The sequence below is a fragment of the Danio aesculapii genome, chromosome 4, assembly GCF_903798145.1.
Source record: "Danio aesculapii chromosome 4, fDanAes4.1, whole genome shotgun sequence".
In the NCBI taxonomy this organism is placed as follows: domain Eukaryota; kingdom Metazoa; phylum Chordata; class Actinopteri; order Cypriniformes; family Danionidae; genus Danio; species Danio aesculapii.
The window spans coordinates 27073479-27086689 of record NC_079438.1 but is presented as its reverse complement, the minus strand read 5'-3'; the positions used below and the strand labels follow the sequence as shown (position 1 = coordinate 27086689).

Genomic DNA, 13211 nt, shown 5'->3' with positions numbered 1-13211 from the left:
TCTCCACTGATGTCCACTGCTGTAGTTTTCATTGAAGGTAATGCTGACATGAATTCCAGCATGCTTTTTTAAATAGCAGAACAGGAGTATTATTGGCCCAAAACCTTAAAAAAATATAAGATGCAAGGTTTGAATCTTGATGAACATATTGGTAAATCACTTCTTGAAATTTAAAACACACATCTCATGTTTCACTCATCAATTCCTTAAATATTACAACATCACACAGTACTTCACCTTAGAAATATTGCTAAATTATGACAAGTTTAATGCTTTACATGGCTAAACATTTACTTTATGCCTGCATGATTCACTGCTGTAACTGGAACCCATTACACTTTTAACCCAAACTACACTCACAGAAATGATTCATGGCAGAGTTAGTTTTTATGCATTTACATCTATTTGACTTTATTTAAAAACTAATATTTTTAAAATCTATACATTAAAAGTAAATATACTCTAAAAGATTTAATCAATTATACAATTTATTTAATGCAATTAGTTAATAAATACTAACATTGTTTGAATAATAAGAGTTATAAAACAAACAAGATTCTTTTATTTAAAGTTTATGTGATTGGTTTTCATCAAAGTTATGAAAAAAAATCAAATTGGAAACAGGAAATGACATCACTTTCGCTGGACACAAGCCCTCGGGATATTGTGGGAATCCGTCACACACATGTTGGTAAGTAATCCAAGACATCCTTTGTTGTATGGCTCCTGTTCTAATTTTTTTTTTTATTTAGCATCGAGTGTATATAATATTAATCCATTTATGCTAAGTTTTATGTAGTTTGTGATTTTTTTAAACGGTTTTATCGTACATTGGTTTACCGGAGAATACAGATGCCCGTTAGAATCATAACTTCAGTAAGCTTAGCCAAACAACTTTAAAATGCATCAATTAATCAAATTAACCCATTTCTGTCGGTTTTTATGTTTGTGAAAATAAAGAGAATCGAATTCGAAGTCAAGAATTGTCACTGTAATATGTAAGCTAATGTTTGCTGTTTTACGCCTAGTTAGATTACAGAACTGAATGACACCACTTATTTTATTCTTACGTTCTTTTTTTCCAGAAACTTTCCTCTCGCCGTGTTCTCACCTCCAAGTGGCAACATAGATTTTTGTAAGTATAAGTTAAAAGATCTACACGTTAACATGTATAACATATTAGATGAACTTTTAATGAATGTTCAGTCAATGTAATATACAATAGATTTCCAATATAATGCTGAAATGTTTAGAGTAAACGTTAACCCTCTGGTGTCCATGCCCGCCTCGCTCGGTGTGAGGCGTCTTCTCCTAAAAACCCCGAAAAGAACTTAAATTACACTTTCAGTTTTAATCGTACAGATAAGAGCAATACATCAATCCAATCTGTTAAGTGTCTACTTTTTTGGGTACACTTACAATAACAACAAAAGTGTGTGCTTTTGCAAAATAAGTAAAGTAAACAGTGTACGCATTCTTTCTTTTGTCTCTTCGTGAACCGTTTTAGCGTCATTAAAATTATCTGAAACTCCGCGAAAAATAAACACACAGACACGAGACATATATCTGCAGAAAGCTTGATGTGTCTACTTTTAAATGCAGCGAGTGCATGTTGAAAACAAATATTGTTTGATAACGTAATCAGTGGGAAGCCAACACTATGTCCAGTTTCTCAGTCTGAGCTCATTATTTTTAATGCGATCCCGCCCACGAGGCGTTGTTATTACCATGTGAGACGCATGCGACATGGACACTGGTCAGAATAAACTGCGGAATCTCCACGAATACATGAGAGATATACATAAGACATACCTGCATAAAGCTTGGAAGCTGCACTTTCCAACTAATTTTGAAAACAAATGTTGTCCCGCTTGGTTGTCCCTCTAACTCTCTCGGCAGAGCGCGCAGCACGCCCACAAACAAACACAGTGCGCTGGCTAGAAAGATCATTTAATTTTCGTTCTCAGGAATAAGTTGGAATTATGACCTATTTAACCTCACGAGACCACCGTGATCTGATGCTGCTTTATTCAGAACGTGACGCATGTTATACGTGTTATTTATTGAAGTTTGGAAAGAGTTAACTAAGACTGCGATTATTTGGGCAAAATATATATAAAAGGTCTTAAAATATTATTTTGATTTAAAGTAATTGTTTTTCATGTTTAAAATATTATTTATTTGTGTGTTTAAAGCTTTTATCATTGCTTTAATTATTATTAAATGCTGGATTAGTGCACAAGAACGTTTTTATTACAACAGTTTTGCTTGGGAAGCTCATATGACAGTTTTTTTCTCTTACTGAGGTACCTAGCAAAAACAAAATTTTACCAAGATTTGTTTACCTAAATTGTAGTATAAAATATCTTAAAACACTTCCATAAAAATTGATTAAAATTTATATAAAACAATATCAGTGTTATCAAACTTGCTTTTAGCATTTTATGCTGTAAAGCCTTGTATATAGAATAATACAATTAAACAACAATTAAAATTAACTGAAATCAATGGGAGTTTACTTGCTTGATAGAAAGATGTAACAATCATCTTATTTTAAGGAGCCTGAAAATGAGTTTCCATAACAAATAAACTTTATAAGATTGTTAGTTTTTGCAGTGTAAAACAAGGTGATTGGTGTGGTCAAGAAGAGAAATGTCTTTGAATCTGTTGGCTTTTAACAGAATGAAGATGTCAATGTGAGGCGAGATTGTGTGATGAGCTGTCTGAGCATCTACCTCAATGAAGACCTGGACACACTTGTTAAAGAATATGTGGTATGTATCAGAATAGTGTGCCAGTAATTTTTCCATCTAGATAATATGGATTGTTCATGAGAATGGAATGGACATGAGGACACATTGACCACCAGTATTTCAACATTGAGTCCATTGGGTTGTTTTGAATAAAAAAAATCATGCAAGGTAAATGGTGGTAGAGCTGTCACTCTGAGGGAATTAAATCCGCTTGGTCCAGAGGAACCTGAAGATGAAGTTGTCCGGGTTCTGGCACCCACATGCCCCTTTTCCGCCAGAAACAACAATCCTCGCCTAAACAGCAAGGTGATGACACAGACATTTCCTAGTGCTCATGAAACTGAAATGATTTTACTGCATTGATATGATTTTGGAAATGTTTATTAAGAAGTGCCTTGTATCACCAGGATGCATTTTCTGGACTGTCTGCTTACGAACTCAAGCGCCTTGAGAACATCGCGCAGAAGGAAGCCTTCTTGTCGTCTCTGAAGATATGGCAAGTATGTGTACATTTTAGTAAAGGACTAATCAGCTGTTTTACATTTCATTTGCCCTCTCCCTACCTCAGTCTCCACCCTACTCTCCTCTTAGTCTCTTTTTCTCTCCCTCCTGCTCTTTCACTGTTGTCCCCCACTGTACGGTCCTTCTCTCCTGCTCCTTTCTTTTGTATTCACTTGTTATCTTACAGGTGTAACATAGATTTTAAAAATATGTAAAGTTAGATTTTGGTGGGTTCTTGTATTTTTAAAAAAAAATGTAGTTTACAAAATATTGTAATTTCTGTCTGTATCCATTAGCACACCTTAGTATAATTATGGTTGCTGTCTATACAGAAAAACAAGGAGATAATTATTTTTTGTCTCGCCCACTCTCTCTTTTTCTTTCTCTCTCTCTGTCAAAAGGTAGTGGAGGATCTGAGGCAGTCAGCGAAGCCAAAGCCCAATGTCAAAAGGTAAATAAAGCAGTACAATTAAAAGCATGGATCTTTTTACTGTTGGGGCTAATGGATGTGGAGTAAACTATCGTTTTCTAAAATGATAGGAGCTTTATATCAATAAGTGACGTCATGGTGCACCTGCGGTTTATTAGAGTAATTTCATTGGAAGAAACCGCTTCATCAGGATGGAACTCTTAAAGGGATAGTTCACCCAAAAATGAAAAGTTTGTCATCAATTACTCACCTTTGTGTTGTTCCAAACCCGTATCACCTCCATTCATCTTTGGAACACAAATTTAGATATTTTGGATTTAATCCGAGAGCTTTCTGATCCTCCCATAGACATCACTGAAAATGCACATTTAAAGTCCACAAACATAAAGTCTTTATTTTTATAATTTTTTCAGCAAAAAAGTATTCTTGTTGCTTTATCATGTTTAAATTGAGTGACCCATGTCACATGGACTACATTAACTATGTTTTTAGTAGGTTTGTGTAATTTGAATGTGCACTTTCAGTGGTGTCTATGGGAGGATCAGATCCAAAATATCTTGATTTGTGTTCTGAAGATAAACAGAGCTGATATGGATTTGGAACAACACGAGGGTGAGTAAAAATTTTATTTTTGGGTGAACTATCCCTTTAAGTTTCAGGCTTGATGGACATACTACACTCATCCTGACTTGATTGTCAGATTATCAATTGTTACATTGGCAGAAAGGTGCACAGCATTCATGAGAAGCGTCTCCATTTTTAGTTAACTTTTTTTAACTGCATTTTTTTGTGGCAGGTTAACGGCTTCATTGGAAGAAAAATCTCTGCAGTCTCCCCGGAAATCCCTCTGTTCTAAAACAGAAAACCTCACCCCAAGTGAAGGGTTGACCCATAATCAAGTGAGAACAAGACTAATACTTGGATAATTTTCAGATATTATATAGTTGTTGTTACATTATTAGGAAATTGCACAACTGGAGATAAAAATGCATTGTGTTGTTGTTAACTTATTATCCACAGCCTTGTGACTTTTATTTTTCCAGGCTTTTAGGGGGTGATCAGGTCTTGAGGTCATTATCCTGAACTTGCATCCATTCCGTTCTCATGAATGCATATATGCTGTGTGCTTTAATGAAAAGATGTATGTATGTGTACGTGCATGCGTGTGTGTGTAATATTATAAGTGTGTGTTTATACATTCCAGGACATTGAATCCAGAGAGGCAGAGGAAGACATGGCAGGAAAGACCATGGGCATCTACAAAGTACAATCAGAGGATCATGGTCAAGGTGATGGACGCTTCACTGATGTCCGTGTTGTGCTGGAAGGTGTGGAGGTTCTCCACAACCTGCAGAGTGTCACTCATGCATGCGTTATGTTATATGGCCTGATCAACGCGCTCAATTTGAACTACCCTAAAAGCCTGAGGTGTACCAAAAAATCCTGATGGACCTGGACTCAACCAAGCTTTCCCCGAAAGTACAGACACTGGACTGAAAATGGACTGGACTGAAAATGGATCTCGGAGTACAGTTTTATTTTTTATTTTTTTATTTTTTTGGGTGTCCAAGCAGTCATGTGATGTTTCGAGTGTGGCTGTGTAAGTGGGTTCATATGGATGGTTTCCTAAATGTTGGCTGATGTTAACTTGGCTCAATCCAGAGTTTTGTATCAAAGACAAATGTAAATAAATCTGGAATTTTCCAGTTGGTCTATTTCAATGTGATGCAGTGTTTAATTTGGTTTAGTATATAAGCATACATTAAACATGATTCAAATAAATGTTATTTATCTTTTTTAGTTACCCCGATTTAGTTCTCTTAATTATTATGCAATTTATACAATAAACTTTGTGTATTTTAAATAAATACACTTTTTATTATTAATTTAGAATAATTACATTTTACATGAACTAATTACGTAAACCTGAGGATTATGCATTTAAAATAAATAGGTTTTATTATCCATATGAAAATAAATAGTATAAAGATTATTTGGTAGATTTGTGTTAAAATTATGAAAAAAATATAAATGGGAATTTGTCATGTAATAAAATTACATAAATCTTAAATTTTGGATGAAATATTTCTGTGAGTGTAGTTGACTTTAATAGAAAACTCTAAAGAAACCTGTTGCCTTAAACCTCTTATGTATTTACACCAGGTGAAACTAAACAGCCCTACTTGAATTATATTAGAACCTTTACAATATTATTGGACTTGCGGTAAAATGTTAATTCGAGTGGGGCTGTTTAGTTGTATCTTGTATAAAATGTAAGAGGTTTAAGGCAATGGGTTTCTATACTATTTTCTAGTAAAGTCAGCTAGTTTGGGTTAAAGGGATAGTTCACTATTTACTCTCTGTAAACCTTTTTTTTTTATAAAACTTGCAAGTTTCTTTATTGTGTTAAACACAAAAGGAGTTTTTTGAAGAAAGCTGAAAAGCTGAAACCATTCACATCTATTGTAAGAAAAAACAAATGCTCTGGAAGTTAATGTTCACAAGTTTTCATCTTCTTTTAAAATATTTTTCTGTGTGTGTTTAACTGAAGAAAGCAACTCAGACACATTTGGAACAAGTGAAGGACGAGTCATTAATGACAGAAGTTTCATTTCATTTTATCTCTAAGAGTATACTGAAAGAAATGTCCTGCTCAATGTAGCTAATTCAGCTAAGTCTGTAGCCCCTTGAGTACTTAAAGAGAAATCAAAACAATGATCAAGTCAGTCCCAGCTTAATAATACGTTTTTAAGGAATATTCTTATTCAAAGGCTTCATCCTAATCAGCTCAGACCTCATTTTATTTTTAAAGTTTTTAATTCACAGGAATTAGAAAAAATACATTTCTTTTCCAATTCTCCCCAAAATCAAAGAGCTTCAGTTTAAAATGATTAGTGATGTGTATCCATCAAAGAATTCCTGAGATTTGACACTGAGGAGAACTCTTGTCGAGGTTGTGACAGTGATATTGAAACCACTGAGCATATGTTCTACAATTGTACATACTCTGAGTTATTTTAGGCTCATGTACATGACAGAATGTCTCATGTCAATATCCATGTAAACCCTTTTAGCTATAAACAAGTTAAATTTGGTGTAACTGAAGAAAATTGTACACAGCATTACCTGGTTAACATCCTTTTATGTTTTGCCAAATTCTTCATTCATAAATGCAGGTTTTTAAAGTCAAAAGTCTGCCCCTCCAATCCCACCAACATTGCTGGTTAGTAGTAGTCAGATATATATTAGTGCTGTCAAAACTAGTGTGTTAACGCATACAATTAATTTGAAATATTTAACGTGTTAAAAAAAATTAACGCAGTTGCAGTTTTTTATTTCCTGTTGTGGCCGACGTGTGTTCAACATACAAAGAAATATGGATAAGACCAAGAAAGCACATTTAAAAGGAAAGTTTCAGTGTAAAACAATTAATGTCGCATTACCGGGCTATCCAGCGTCTCCTCTGGAGTTTCATCTGAGGGGGGTGAATTTTTTATAAACCAATATAAAACAAACAAAAGCTAGCTATAACAATTTAGGTATATACAATACATAAATCAAACAGTTAAGCCATATATAAATTTCATTTTACAAAGGCCTATCAGAAAAAAAGATTTTAGATATTTTCTAAAAACAATAAACACCGGAGGAGGTTTGAAACACTACTTATAAAGTATTTAAATACGATGATATTAATCAAATCGTGCAAACAGAGCATTTTATGGGTGAGTGAAAGCAGAAATAGGCTGCCTTTTTTTCTGTCCTGCGCAGCGCCTCTTGACAAACACATCGAGGAAAACTGCAAATATAAAATGTGTTCTGTGTCCTCAAACAAGTGTTTATGCTTTTATATGATGTGCTAAAATTTAAAAATGAAACTTTAAATACATAAAGAGCTTTATTAGTGAAAAGCTGCTGAGCGCAACAAACTATAGGCTATATTTTATTACTTGCTCTTATGTGCTGAAATACTTAACACTTTCCTTTACTTAAGATCACAGTATAAACTGCAGCATCCTTAAATAAAGGGGAATCACCTATTGTGTCATATAGCCTATAGGGAAAAATGAATGTTTCAGGGCTCTCTGAAGCATTTGGGCTGAATGTTTGACAGCGTATATCTAAATAAGGATTTTATAAACTACATTTTCTACCGAGTTATTAACAGAGAATTTCTGTGGTGTTATATTATGTATGGTGCGCTCCATGCGCTGGCGAGACCACTCGATTTTTCATTGCCAACAGTCGGTCGGTGAGTAAATGAATATGATGAATGATAACACACAGTATAGACATATAATGTACTGCTGTACAGTATCGTGTCATTTGCTTGTTTCGGTTGTCTTTATTTTAATGCTCTTGTGATAATGCGATGGTGTGCTTTATCTGCCTGATTCCCGCTGAAGTGGGAGGGTTGTGTGATGTTTGATTCGGGGGACTTTCTGGGAGTGGGATTTGCGTGATGCGCTGCGAGCTACTAGCCCGACAGTGGAAACTCGACATGATTTTGGCCTCACTGCTCTACCTCCAGAGCGATTGGCTCAGCCCGGTCCAATAAAAGCCCTGGCTCACACTGGTCCGACAGTGGATATGCGGCTAATGGAGTGGCTTAACGACAACTCTGTGAATGTCCTTGAGTGGCCCAGCCAGAGCCCGGACCTAAATCCTATTGAACATCTCTGGAGAGATCTGAAAATGGCTGTACACCTTCAATTCCCATCCAACCTGATAGAGCTTGAGAGGTACTGCAAAGAGGAATGGGCAAAATTTTCAAAGCCAAGCTTGTGGCATCGGATTTAAAAAGACTCGAGGCTGTAATTGTGAAAGGTGCTTCTTCAAGACGAAGGTAACTGAGGTAAAAACTCTGGGTATTTACAGTGAGTTAGGATTCATCTGATTGGTGAATCATGTGTTAGCTAATGCAGAATTATGCAACTAATGCAGCTAATGCATGTGATCCTCTTGAAAGTAGTTTATAATTAAACTTCTTGTAAATGAACAGCCAAACTACATGAACAAGCTGCTGTTTTAAATATACTCATGTTTGTGTGGACAAGGCCTCATTTTTGAGGACTCTGACCTCCATTGTGAAGCTTCATGTGAGTGCTGAGGCTGCTTTTATGTTTAAAGTCCTTTCCACACTCTCTGCATCTAAAACGCTCTCCTGAGTGAATCATCGTGTGGCTCTTAATGGAGTCTTTATGTGCGAGACTCTTTCCACACTGATCACATGTGAACACTATGGTTCCAGTGTGACCATTCATGTGGTTCATGAGGCTAGATTTGGATGTGAAGCCCTTTCCACACTGAGCACATGCAAACGGCTTCTCTCCGGCGTGACTTATCATGTGGTGTTTGAGTGAGCTGTTATATGGGAAACTTTTACCACACTCTGTGCATCTGTAAGGTTTCTCTCCAGTGTGAATCCTCATGTGGGTGTGAAGGTTTTGTTTTTGAGAAAAACTTTTCCCACACTGTGTGCAAGTAAAACTTCTCTCTCCAGTGTGTGTTCTCATGTGGACTTCAAGGGTGCCATTTAGATTAAAACTCTTTCCACACTGAGGGCAAGAATAAGGCTTCTCCCCAGTGTGAATTCTCATGTGCGCTGCCAAGTTTCCTGCATGATAGAAGCTTTTTCCACACTGTTGGCACATGTACGGCCTCTCCCCAGTGTGAACTCTCATGTGCGCTGCAAAGTTTCCTGCATGACAGAAGCTTTTTCCACACTCTTGGCATGTGAACTTTCCAGTGGGAATTCTCACGTGGGTTTTACACCTAGATTTAGATTTACAAGGTATTCTGTGTGATGAAGTCTTTTTAGTCTGTGTGAGTTTTTCATCAGTCGTTATTTCTTGGGGTTTCTTAAACTGCTGTTTCTCTTTCACTTCGTTCCATTGATGAGTCTCCTCTTTCAGCACCATCAGGTCTTTAAAAAAAAAAAGTTAACTTTAGTATGAAGGCACAAATAGACAAGCATGAAATGGATGTTTCACCAAAAAATGAAAAAGTCTTTGGTGTTCCCAGAATGTGTCTGAGGTTTCAGCTCAAAATCAGATCATATACCTTGCAGAATATTTAACTTTGAGGGTCAGAGGAAAACCAAGCTCTTTTTGTGCCTGTGGCTTTAAATGCAAATGATGAAATGGACTGGCTCTAGATAACTCGTGTTGTGTTCCCTCATTTGTATCTTCCGCTCAATTTAAACATTTTTAACTTGCTTGGAAGACCCGATTGAGACAAATCCTGCATGTTCATAGCAAGTGCACATAATTCACCTTATATTAGTGAGTTTGCATTATTGTATATAACTTGTGCAAATGTTCCCAGTACTGGGTTGCAGCTGGAAGGGCATCCGCTGTGGTGGTTTATTAAAAAATATAAATATAAAGTTGGTGGTTTATTCCGCTGTGGTGACCCCTGATGAATAAAGGGACTAAGCTGAAAGAAAATGAATGAATGAACTTGTGCAAATGCTTAATGCCATGTTTGCTGTAAACTGGAGAGATGAGGAGATGGCAAGATGAAATACTTTACTACTTTGTTTTCATTAATTTGTACTTTTCTCTTTGTTTTCTTGCCTTTGTGCATGTCCTGAGGCTTAGCTGAAGACCTACGTGATGACATTTTATACACCCGACAAGATGCAGAAATGCCATCCTAAAAGGTATCTTTGGATATTTTTTTTGCTGGAGATACTGTTGTTCTAAAAAACTTAAAACAAAACAAAAAAAAAAACTTACATATACCATTTAGCGGTTTAATACATTGAAAGTGGTTTTCATTCCATGCCTAAGCAGCATAACACTGTTTTTAAGATCTAAAAATTAATTCTTTAAATAAAGTCAAGCAAATAGATTCCAATGGCGGCACCTGCTGGTACGTGAAGAATATGGTCAATTCTGATGAACTTTACACTCAAATGTTTGCATATCATCAGCATGCTGTAATCCATTTCTTAAGCAGCAAAAGTCTTTTAGACTAGTTTGTTGGCCAGTTGTAGTCAGTGCAATGCTAAACGTTATTGTACCACTATAATTTGTTATTTTGTCTCACGTCGTCCCACAGCATCATCATATAGTTTAGAATACTGTACAATGTTTTATAACAATTAATTATTTTTGTGTCCATTTCATACTGTAAACCAGAGTTTCTGCAGGTTTCACCAAGATAAATTTAAGACTTTAGACATTTTCAAGACCATTATGAATGAAATTTTAGACTCATAAAGGGCTAAAGGCTAAAGAATTTTTGAAATGGGCCAGATGGAAAGGATTTTATTTGCCCTATCAAAAAATAAATAATAATTATATATATATATATATATATATATATATATATATATATATATATATATATATATATATATATACACACACACACACACACTGTTATGAAGCGGACAGGAGACAGAGGTAAGGAAACGTTAGGGTGTTTATTAAATGACAACAAGGAGCACATGAAGGATAGCCAGGAGGATCAGGAATGATGTTGGGGTCTTTTCCTCCGTGGCTGGGTAACAGGAATACACGAGGATGGACAGCACACACCAGATACAGCTGACAGAGGATGACACAGACTTGGAAGGACTGGAAGACAGGACGATTCGGGAGGACCAGGAAGACTAGGAGGAATACAAAGAGAACAGGTAAGTAAATCGTTTGTTTTAGCTGAGGATGACTACGCTGAGTGGTCGCTCAGTTGTCCGCTTTCGTCGAGACGAGCCCGGACAATGAGCGACTGGAGTGCTGTGCTTTTATCTGGTGCTCGTGAATGTGATGCAGCTGTGTGCTCATTAGAAGTCAGGTGATGGTGATCTTCGTGAGTGGGGGTCGTGAGAGCCTGACCAATCCATGACAGTACCCCCCTCCCCAGGGCCCGCTCCTGAGGGCCGACACCTCCGACGCCGTGGTGGTCTCCCTCTGCCTCTAGGCGCTGGGAACTCAGGGTGGCTCTCATGAAACTCCACCATGAGACTAGGATCGAGAATATCAGCTCTGGGAACCCATGTCCTTTCTTCGGGGCCGTACCCTTCCCAGTCCACCAGGTACTCCAACTGGCCACCACGACGTCGGGAACGCAAGATCTCCTTCACTGCGTAGACGGCTCCTTCTTCTAGGAGCAGTGGAGGAGGGGGTTCCTCTTCGTGGTCAGGCTCTGTGGAGGGAAGAACAGGATCGTGATAGGGTTTCAGGAGTGATACGTGGAATGTAGGGTGAATACGGTAGTGAGAGGGTAATTGTAGTTTGTAGGTGACGGGGTTAACCTGTTCCACGATGGTGAAGGGACCAACAAATCGGGGACTTAACTTGCGAGAGGGCAGTCGCATGCGTATGTCCCGGGTGGATAGCCACACCTTTTGTCCGGGTGTGTATCTGGGTTCTTCAGACCTTCTCCTATCGGCGGTTACCTTGCTTCGACGGACTGCCCTCTGCAGATGTTGATGAGCCTCGTCCCAGACTCTCTCGCTCTCCCGGAACCAGTGATCCACTGCGGGGACATCAGATGGTTCGCCATCCCAGGGAAAGAGCGGTGGTTGGAAGCCCAGGACGCACTGGAATGGCGTGAGTCCGGTGGAGGGTTGCCGCAGTGAATTTTGGGCATATTCTGCCCAGCCCAAATACTGGCTCCAGGAGTTCTGGTGACCACTGCAGAAGGTCCTCAGGAACCGTCCCACCTCCTGAATCTTCCTCTCTGTCTGCCCGTGGTTTGGGGATGATATCCAGAAGAGAGGCTGACGGCCACACCTAGGAGCTTGAAGAAGGCTTTCCATAGACGTGAGATGAACTGTGGACCTCTGTCCGACACAATATCTTCTGGAATACCAAATGACCTGAAGACTTGATTAAAGATATTGTCGGCAGTTTCAAAGGCTGTGGGAAGACCTTTCAGAGGGATTAGTTTGACAAACTTTGAGAATCTATCTACTATGACTAGAATACAGGTATTACCTTCTGACGAAGGGAGGTCAGTGATAAAGTCCACTCCTAGGTGTGACCAGGGACGGTTCGGAATCGGCAAGGGATGGAGCTTTCCAGCGGGTAGATGACGTGGGCTCTTGGATTGGGCACAGTCCTTACAGCCCTGAACATATTGCCTCACATCCCTTGCCATGTTTGGCCACCAGAATCGTTGGGATACTAGCGAGAGAGTATTGTTGATCCCTGGATGTCCAGTGCCTAGCGAGGTATGTAAGGAGTGGATCAGATCTACCCGGTGTTCAGGTGGTATGAACTGCCGATGAGGAGGGCATCCCGGCGGAGCAGGGGCTTCCGGAGTGGCAACGACTGGAGGAGCGTTCCAGGTGATCGGACAAATGGAGATGTGTTCGGAAGAATCTTCGTTGGGAGTTCTTCATGATCGTGATGCTCGTGTAAACGAGAGAGAGCGTCTGCTCTTAGATTCTTGGGTCCTGGACGATAGGAAATGGAGAAATCAAAACGTGAGAAGAAAAGTGACCATCTGGCTTGACGTGGACATAGTCTCTTGGCCTCTTTGATGTATTGGAGGTTTTTGTGATCTGTGATCAC

At 38.3% G+C, this 13211-nt stretch overlaps 1 pseudogene; it reads right to left on the bottom strand.

The window, feature by feature from the left end:
* LOC130222399 (zinc finger protein 721-like) overlaps positions 1-13211 on the bottom strand; it is a 306699-nt pseudogene that overhangs the window by 270516 nt on the left and 22972 nt on the right.